The sequence below is a fragment of the Microchirus variegatus genome (assembly GCF_963457635.1).
Source record: "Microchirus variegatus genome assembly, chromosome: 7".
NCBI lineage: Eukaryota > Metazoa > Chordata > Actinopteri > Pleuronectiformes > Soleidae > Microchirus > Microchirus variegatus.
In genome coordinates this window covers 21,378,467-21,386,806 of record NC_139808.1, presented here as the reverse complement: position 1 = coordinate 21,386,806, position 8,340 = coordinate 21,378,467, and positions in this window count along the sequence as shown.

The window sequence follows — 8,340 nt, the reverse complement described above, 5'->3', positions numbered from 1 at the left end:
CTGAAGTGATGGCGAGGAGATAGGCAGTCTTCGTAGACACCCACTTCAACTCTGGGGCTCAAAGGGGGGCAGGCACAGGGAATCCAGCACCAGGGGCAGATCCCAGGCTGGAATTCTCGGTGTCCTTGGGGGTTGTAACCTTAAGGCTCCCTTTAGAAAAAGGGACACAAGTCTGTGGCACCCCACGGTGTTGTCATCAACTTGAGTGAGTTGAGAGGAAATGGCCGCCACGTATACCCTCAGAGTAGCGGGGGACCGTCCACTGTCTAGGAGTGACTATAGGAACTCGAGAATTTTTGTAATTGTACAGTGCACAGGGTCTTCACCCCTGTCTGAACACCAGGCAGAAAACAGTTTCCACCTATTCTCATACTGTATTCGGGTAGAAGGCGCCCTCGCATTCAGTATGGTATGTTGGACAGTGTCTGGACACTCTGCCAGCAGCTGGTCGGGCCCTGCAGTGGCCACACCCAGAGCTGGAGGCGATGAGGTTCGGGATGCCAGACCTGGCCCCCTAGCTGAGACAGGAGATCCGTCGGGGAGACGCCACGGTGAGCAGTGGCAGAGCCTGTGTAGCAGAGGGAACCATGCCCTCCCTGGCCAGAAGGGGGCCACCAGTAGCAGTCTGTGGCCCTGCTGGAGGACCCTCTGCAGTATTTGAAGAATCAGAGGCATCGGTGGAAAGGCGTAGAGTAGGCTCTCTGGCCAATCGTGGGCGATAGCATCCTGGCTCAGAGGGCTGGTTTCCTCCATCAGTGAGAACCAGAGGGGGCAGTGGGTCGACTCTTCCGTGGCAAAGAGATCCACCTCTGCCCTGCCGAATACATCCCAGATATTGAGCACCACCTCTGGGTGAAGCCGCCACTCCCCTGGTGGAGGCTTGCAGCGTGATAGGGAGTCTGCGGCCCAGTTCCGTTCCCCAGGCAAATATATCGCCCTTATGCTGGCTAGGCGGGGGCCGCCCACGACAGGAGGTCCCGGGACACCTGCAGCAACCGTGCGGACCTGGTTCCCCCCTGGTTTATGTGAGAGACTGTTGAGACATTGTCTGACCGCACCAGCACATTCCTCCCTCATAGGAACGGAAGAAAAAACTGTAGCGCCATGTGCACTGCCCGTAGCTCCAGGACATTGATATGGTCCAAGCAGTCCTGTGCGTTCCACAGGCCTCGAGCTCGAGGTTCTGCCACACAGCACCCCACCCTGTGAGGGATGCATCTGTTGTGACAGTCTCTCGACGGGATGCAATGGAGCCCATGGGCATGCCCTGGAGGAGAAATGATCTCTCCCTCCATGGGGCCAGAGCGAGGAGTAAGCGATGTGACACCTTGAGTTTCTTGTGCCGGTGTCGCTCGGCGTCTAAATGGAAACTGTTCAGCCACCTCTGAAGGGGGCGTATTGACAGCAACCCTAAGGGAACCACAGTGGCAGCAGGTGTCAGCTTGCCTAAGAGGCGCATATACTGGTCATAGCGCAAGCAGCGGCCCCTCTGAAAGAGGAGAAGGAGGCGGAGGATGTCTTATACATGCCGAGGTGATGGGTAGGCCCTCATGGCAACAGCATCCAGGGTCACCCCCAGAAAAAGTGTTCTCTGTGAGGGAACCAGGCAGCTCTGTGCCCGAGCTGGGCCACATGTGAGAGTAGAGCCGCCGTGTCTCGGGTCACCTGAGACCGGGATGACGCACAGACCAGCCAGTTGTCCAGATATGGCAGGACCTTCATGCAGGGGTGAGAGGGCTGCTGCCACACACCTGGTGAACACCCGTGGTGAAAGGGAGAGGCCGAATGGGAGAACCCTGAACTGATAATGGCAACACTGAAAAGCAAACCGCAGAAATTGCCTGTGGTGTGGTGCTATGGGGACATGGAAGTATGCATCCTTCAGGTCTATTAAGGTAAACCATTCCCCCCTGGCAACAGTACGCAGAACCTCTGCAGTACTGAGCATGTGGAACTTCAGGACCTTCAGGAACCTGTTGAGTCCCCTCAGGTCGAGGATAGGTTGATAGGTCCGCCGTCTTTCTTTTCCACTAGGAAGTAGGTCGAGTAGAAACCCCCGGATGATAGGGGGTCTACTGGCTCGATGGCAGCCTTGTCCAGGAGGGTGGACAACTCCTGGTTGACGGCATGGGCTTTTGCCAGGTCACGTATGATGGTCATCCTGACCTGGCCATAGTTTGGGGGCCGGCGTCGGAACTGAAGTCTGTACCCGTGGGTTAAGGTGGAAATCACCCAGGGGTCCGTGGTGGAAGCAGCCCAGTAGCTGAGCTGCTGCTGGGAAAAACAGCCGACGACCGGCCCCGGACTCTCAGCGCCTGGTCCCCTGGCCTCTAGGGGCCCTGGGGGGATGACGGGCAGCATCAAAGTTCTGAGGATGTCTTGGGGGCAGTCTTTCGGGGGCTCGAAAGGCCTGAGGGCCTCGTCGAGTCGGCTGTTGAACCGACCGCGGAGACCTAAGGTAGCCACTGGGGAGAGTCGGTTGCTGAGAGTGGCGCCTGGGGGGACCTGGAGAGACCCTAGGCCTGCTTGGGGGAGGCATATTTCTGTGAAGCCCAGAGAGCTGCTGTCGAGTCTGCCTGGCCTGGACTGTACGTTCAAGCGCCTCTACAGCAGCTGACCCAAAAATCTCACCAGGTTCCACTGGGATGCTGCGGAGGGTTCTCCGGCATGCCTCAGTGAGAGGTGACTGTGCCAGCCATACCTGGCGGCGAGCCTGAACGAGTGTGGACATCAGGCGCCTGAGTTCTCTGGACATCAGGGAAAATGCCTGTAGAGATGCATCGCTAAAGCTGTGGATGGAAGAGTCCAGTGTAGCCCCCTGGAGGGATGCTGAGAGAGCAAGCATCAGGTGGGACAGGGAATTGCTAATGCATCCCATGCGTGCTGCTGCTTCATAGGCCCTGGAGAGCAGGTCATCTGTAGCCCAACACTGGGGGCGCGGACGCCTGGCGTCCGGTCTCAGAGCCTCATCAGATGAGACAATGAGAGCCGCTATAGCTGGCTCAACCGCAGGCATGTGGGCCAGGCCGAACTTGGCTGCATCCTGCATGGCTGCTAGCGCCCGGCCATCTGATGTTGCGTGGGAGAGTGCTCTGGTATCTCTCCAGCATGCATGCAACTCCCTCAGGTACTCATCTGATGGGGGCACAGTAAAGGTGGTAGGGGCTGGTTCACGCCTGAAAAAGGCACTGGCGGGAGCCTGTTGAGCCTGCGGAATGTCCACCTGCAGGCGGGCAAGGGCCATGCGAATGATGGCACCCATAGAGTCATCCCCTGACCCAGCACCGCGACTGCGGGCTGAGGAGCAGGAGCTCCCCCCAGAGGCGTTAGAGGCAGCATCCCGGGGAACCGGGTCTGCCCCATAGTCTGTGAACTCGGTGGCTGAAGCTGCCACAGAGAGCACATCCTCATCTGGTTCGAACATTGTGGTAGGGGAAGCGGAAAACGCCCACGTCCACTACACTGGTCCCAGACTGGATGGCTAGGAAGAGGGTCTTCATCTGGTTTAACTCCTCCGTCAACTGGTCCACCTTGGAGGCCAGTCTAGACTCCTTGACCCTCCTCCCGGAGGAGGCGCCCACAGCCTCTGCAGCCCGACGCTTAGGTCGGTCAGGCTGTGCTGGAGGCAGTCGCTGGGCTGGGGTCAACTGGTCCGGTTCCGGAACATGACCCAGCAGGTGTTCAACCTCAGCCAGTCTGGCAACCCGCACTGCCCGGGGCATGAAGCTGCAGTTCATGCACGAATCCTCTGAAAGCCCCTCCCTCAGGTGTTCGAGGCCAAGGCACGGAGGACACCTATCATGACCATCCTCTGGCTGCAGAGAGGCCATACAGGTCGTGCAGGAGTGGTCACCAAGCATGGTGACAGTCGCACCTGTAGAGTGGGAAAACAACAGATGCTGGGAGAGGGAGCGAACACACTACCTTCACCAACAGGTGTCGCACAGCCGAATACAGTTAGGATTAGTGGGTTTCTTCACACTAACTATGAGGGCATCAGCATCCGCCTATGCTGGGAGTGGGAGCGAGAGCACTGCCTTCACAGGCAAAGATCAGCTTGCTGCGCCAAAATACAGACGTCACCACAGAGCGACACAGCTCGATATGCGGCTGTTACTACTCGTTTTTCTTTTTTTCTTTTTTTTTCTCTTAGGGTAGTGTATACACCTGTGATGGGAGAGGAGCGAACACTGCCTTCACCAACAGGCGTTTAATACAGTTAGCTTAATGGCAGATCGGTTAGGCTAACCACCAACGCTACTCAGTAGAAAACCACACCGGTACTGTACAGTTACTCACAGATAGCGGTAGTACCTTCTATAACTGAAGACAGGAACACCCAGCGGTGTACTGATTAGTAGACGTAGGTCGAGCAATCAATGCTAACCTCTAGCGCCCGTTTTCACCGACACTGGAAAATAAAACGAAAGTAATACACGCTGTACAACTACTCACGGACAGTAGAAGTACTGATGTCGGGAGAGGGAGCGAGTACACTGACTTCACCGACATATAGAACTACAACAAAAGACGGGTACAACTAGCTGTGTACCGATTAGTAGACGCTAGGTCGAGCAATCAATGCTAACCTCTAGTGCCGTAATTAGGCACAAGTGTCGGGATAGAGAGCGCGCGCGCTGTTTTCATCGACACTGGAAAATAAAACGAAAGCGATACACGCTGTACAACTACTCACGGACAGTAGAAGTACTGATGTCGGGAGAGGGAGCGAGTACACTGGCTTCTCCAACATAAAAAACTACAACAAAAGGCGGGTACCACCAACTGTGTACTGATTACAAATTACACAGACGCTAGGTCAAGCAGGCAATGCTAACCGCTAGCGCCCGTAACAATAACACAATAACACAAAAAAATGTCGGAAGAGGGAGCGAGTACAACGCCTTCACCGACTTATTAACAAAGTAAGATATACTCTCAAAGGAGGCGAAAGACGCCTGGTATACTCAGCCAGTTGTAGCGTTGGCTGATCCAAACTTCTGTTTCGGAGTGTCCACGGCGAACCGCGACGAAACTCCCGTCTCCGCTCGTCGCAGCCCTTGGAGGGCGAGCAGCTCGCAGCTCCGACAGATTGTCACAAGGCTACCAGCGACAAAGCGGCAATGAACGCTTTAATTCAGCTAGGATTTACTGACATGCGTCTACCTGCAAAGCGAGAAGATGAAAAGGAACAGATCCTCTGACGTCACCGGAAGATATAGGCTAGCCGGCGTCATCAGGGGTCATGGGTGACTTTGTTGGTATAAACACTCGACCTGTGCATGCGCGAGATGGAGACATTCAGTGCTAAAGCACCGCCTCTGGCGGTCAGTAAGGACGAAATAGAACTATTATTATTTATAGAAGATCGATGTGCCGCTGGGTCCTCCTGGATCTCAGATAATGGGATCGGTGAGACGAGCTCCGTCTTCCCTCCAGGTGTAACAAACACTGCCTGATGGTATGTAGGCTGCTGCCTCCTCTTTGCCACTCACTATCCATGAGTTTTTATTAATTTAGTTTTCTTTGTGACATAGGGGCTGGGATAAGTTGATCGCCCGCCCCTCTGTTGATTTGCCTGGCGTTAAATTGTGCCTGTTCGCCTCCTTGGTGTGCGCCACGCCGCTCCTGCCGTTGCGCTGCGTAACGGCGCTGTTTCTGCTGTGTTGTCTACCTGCACGCACGCTTGGGTTGGTTCAGGAGCGGGTCTGGGGCTTCATCGGCAGCCGACCAAGCTTGGGTCATAACTGTGGGTTTTGGACGGGGATTGATTCTGTTTAGTTTATTTGTTGGCAGTTTGGTTTAAGTTTTCCTATAGCACAAAATCACAACATGCAGCATTTCAAGGTGCTTAAAACATTATGGATGAGACTTTACAACAGTACAGAGACTATGAGAAATGCAATAGGTCACACAATTATGTAACACAGTTACAACAAACTACTTTTTTTAGAGCAGAAAATGGAGAAGCAGACTCACTGTAGACATGCAGCCATCTGTCTCCAAAGGTTGAGATGAAAGTAGAAAATAAGGGAGTGAGAAGAAGATGGGAGGATGAAGGATAGGGGTTAAAAGACATATAGAGGAGAGGCTAAGAGCAGTTGTATAATGATAAGTTTGTTTGCAGAGGGTACTGCTGCATAGATTTGTATAAAAGTACAGATTAGGATAAAGGTGTCCTCTCAAAGAAAGAACATTCTCCTACATGCTTAGAAGGGAAGGATGAGGTGACAGATATTCAGGTACAATCCTGCCGTGGATTCCTGCTAAAACATGTCAGAATGTCTGCTGTGACGAAGGCCAGTTGAAAAGTGAACTGACCACACACAGCTGAGCAGACTCCACCTGCTGCTGCTCCAGTACACACATGATACTGAAGTGGAAATTGTTTTGTCCAAACCATATATAGTCTTACTGTGGACTGCAACATTCTTATTTACAGCACAGGTTTATCACATGTTTTTTGTGAACCTCCATGTGAACATCTGTGTGTGTGATTAAGTGATGCAAGCACTTATTAGGCTTCATTATTTCCAGTGTACAGCATGTGCATGTTCAGGCTGATGTGATTATTTACTATTATGTAATTCCCTCCTTGCATCAATCATCTAAATATGTCTTTATTAAAAAATAAAAAAAATAAAAACTTTCATTTATAGAGTGCTTTTCACAAACTCAGTCATTTTCAGTCGCATTTAAAGAGCAAGAATGAATAAGATTAATTAGAAAAGAAAATAGACACACAAGTAAGTTAAAGCCATTAAATATTAAAAGCAATCTTGAAATGGTGAGTTTTGAGGAGTGATTTGAATGTGGAGAGGTCAGGGGTATTGAGTTCCAGGTTCTGTAAGCTTTATTCAAAACAGTTATATCAGTGCACTAGCATAGCAAAACACATGCATCTTTTCATTTTGCATTACAGTATGTTCCGTAAAAACCAAAAGGAATTTACATCATCTGAAAACATAGCACCTCAAATAGGTTACACATGACAAGAACTGAAAAACTGCTTTCAATGAGAATACTACATAAGAGCTGACTGACCATTCAATCATTATCCTGCAGTACAGTATAATGAAGCTTCACTGTGGAGGCATTTATGGGAACCTGAGCGGATCAAATACCCACAGAGGATATGGCAGGTTTTGATCGTGCGCGCTTCCTTTTTGACTCCAAACGTTGCACTTTGCCATCTCTCTGATACAAGCTAATTTTGAGCTCATCAGTCCACAAGACTTTTCCCCAGAATTCTGCAGGCTTCTTATCCTACTGTTTTTATGGCTAACCAGTAGTTTGCATCATGCAGTGTAACTTCTGTATTTATGTTTATGTCTGTCAAACAGACATAAGAGGATTATTCTGTCATCAGCAGTAAAAGTCGTTCTTGGTCTGTCATTCACTTTGCAATTAATGAGTTATTTCTTAATGATATTCCACTGAGTTGAATTTGGTAAACCCAAGGTTTGTCCAATGTCTCATGGTTTGTTATCGATTCTTGTCATTCAGACTGATAATCGTTTATTTCATTGACTTTCATTGGCACAGCTCATGTCCTCATTTTCAACTATGGCAACTCCAGACCCTAAAAGACTTTGGGAGGTTAAAGACAAACCTATACTAATAATATGTGAGGCCAAATGTCCTCGACCCTATGGTGCCCTGAAATGACATTGTAAAATTGTTGCCATTTCAACACAGTGAAACCAAATTGTTTATTAATACACCTGACTTAAAGTCTGAAATGTGAACTTTATTCATGTCTGAAAGGTTGGATTTGAAGTTTTAAACCAGTGAGCAGACGGATACAATCAAAGAGGAATTGTCTTTGTTCAAAATATTTTGGAGGATGATGTAAATTCTGTCAGGAAAGTCACACAACTGAACTGTAGCTGCCCCAGTAACACAAACAACAGTGTAAAGCTGTTAGCAACCACTGTTTGACACATCCACACTATCACATAGTTTATTTCTTTATTTTACCAGGTGTTCCCTGACTGCACCCTGTACACAAGCTTGATTCTTGCTAATACATCTCCATTTAGAATTCATTAATAAAAGTAAATATATATATATATATACAGTCAGTGTAATAAGAGCATTCATTGAAATTATTTCACATGAGTGGTTCATCACAAACAATTTTTTTTTCCTAATAGTCTTTGAAATGTTGTGATAATTACTTCTGTAATGCAGTCATGTATGGATTGGAAAATACATATTGTATGTAACACAGTTTAAATGCCAACAATGTGAGATCACCTCCCCATTCAGGCTTGTATATTACAAGCTGTTGGAATACGACAAGTCAGTAAATCATGACTGCAATCACTCTGTGTGTGT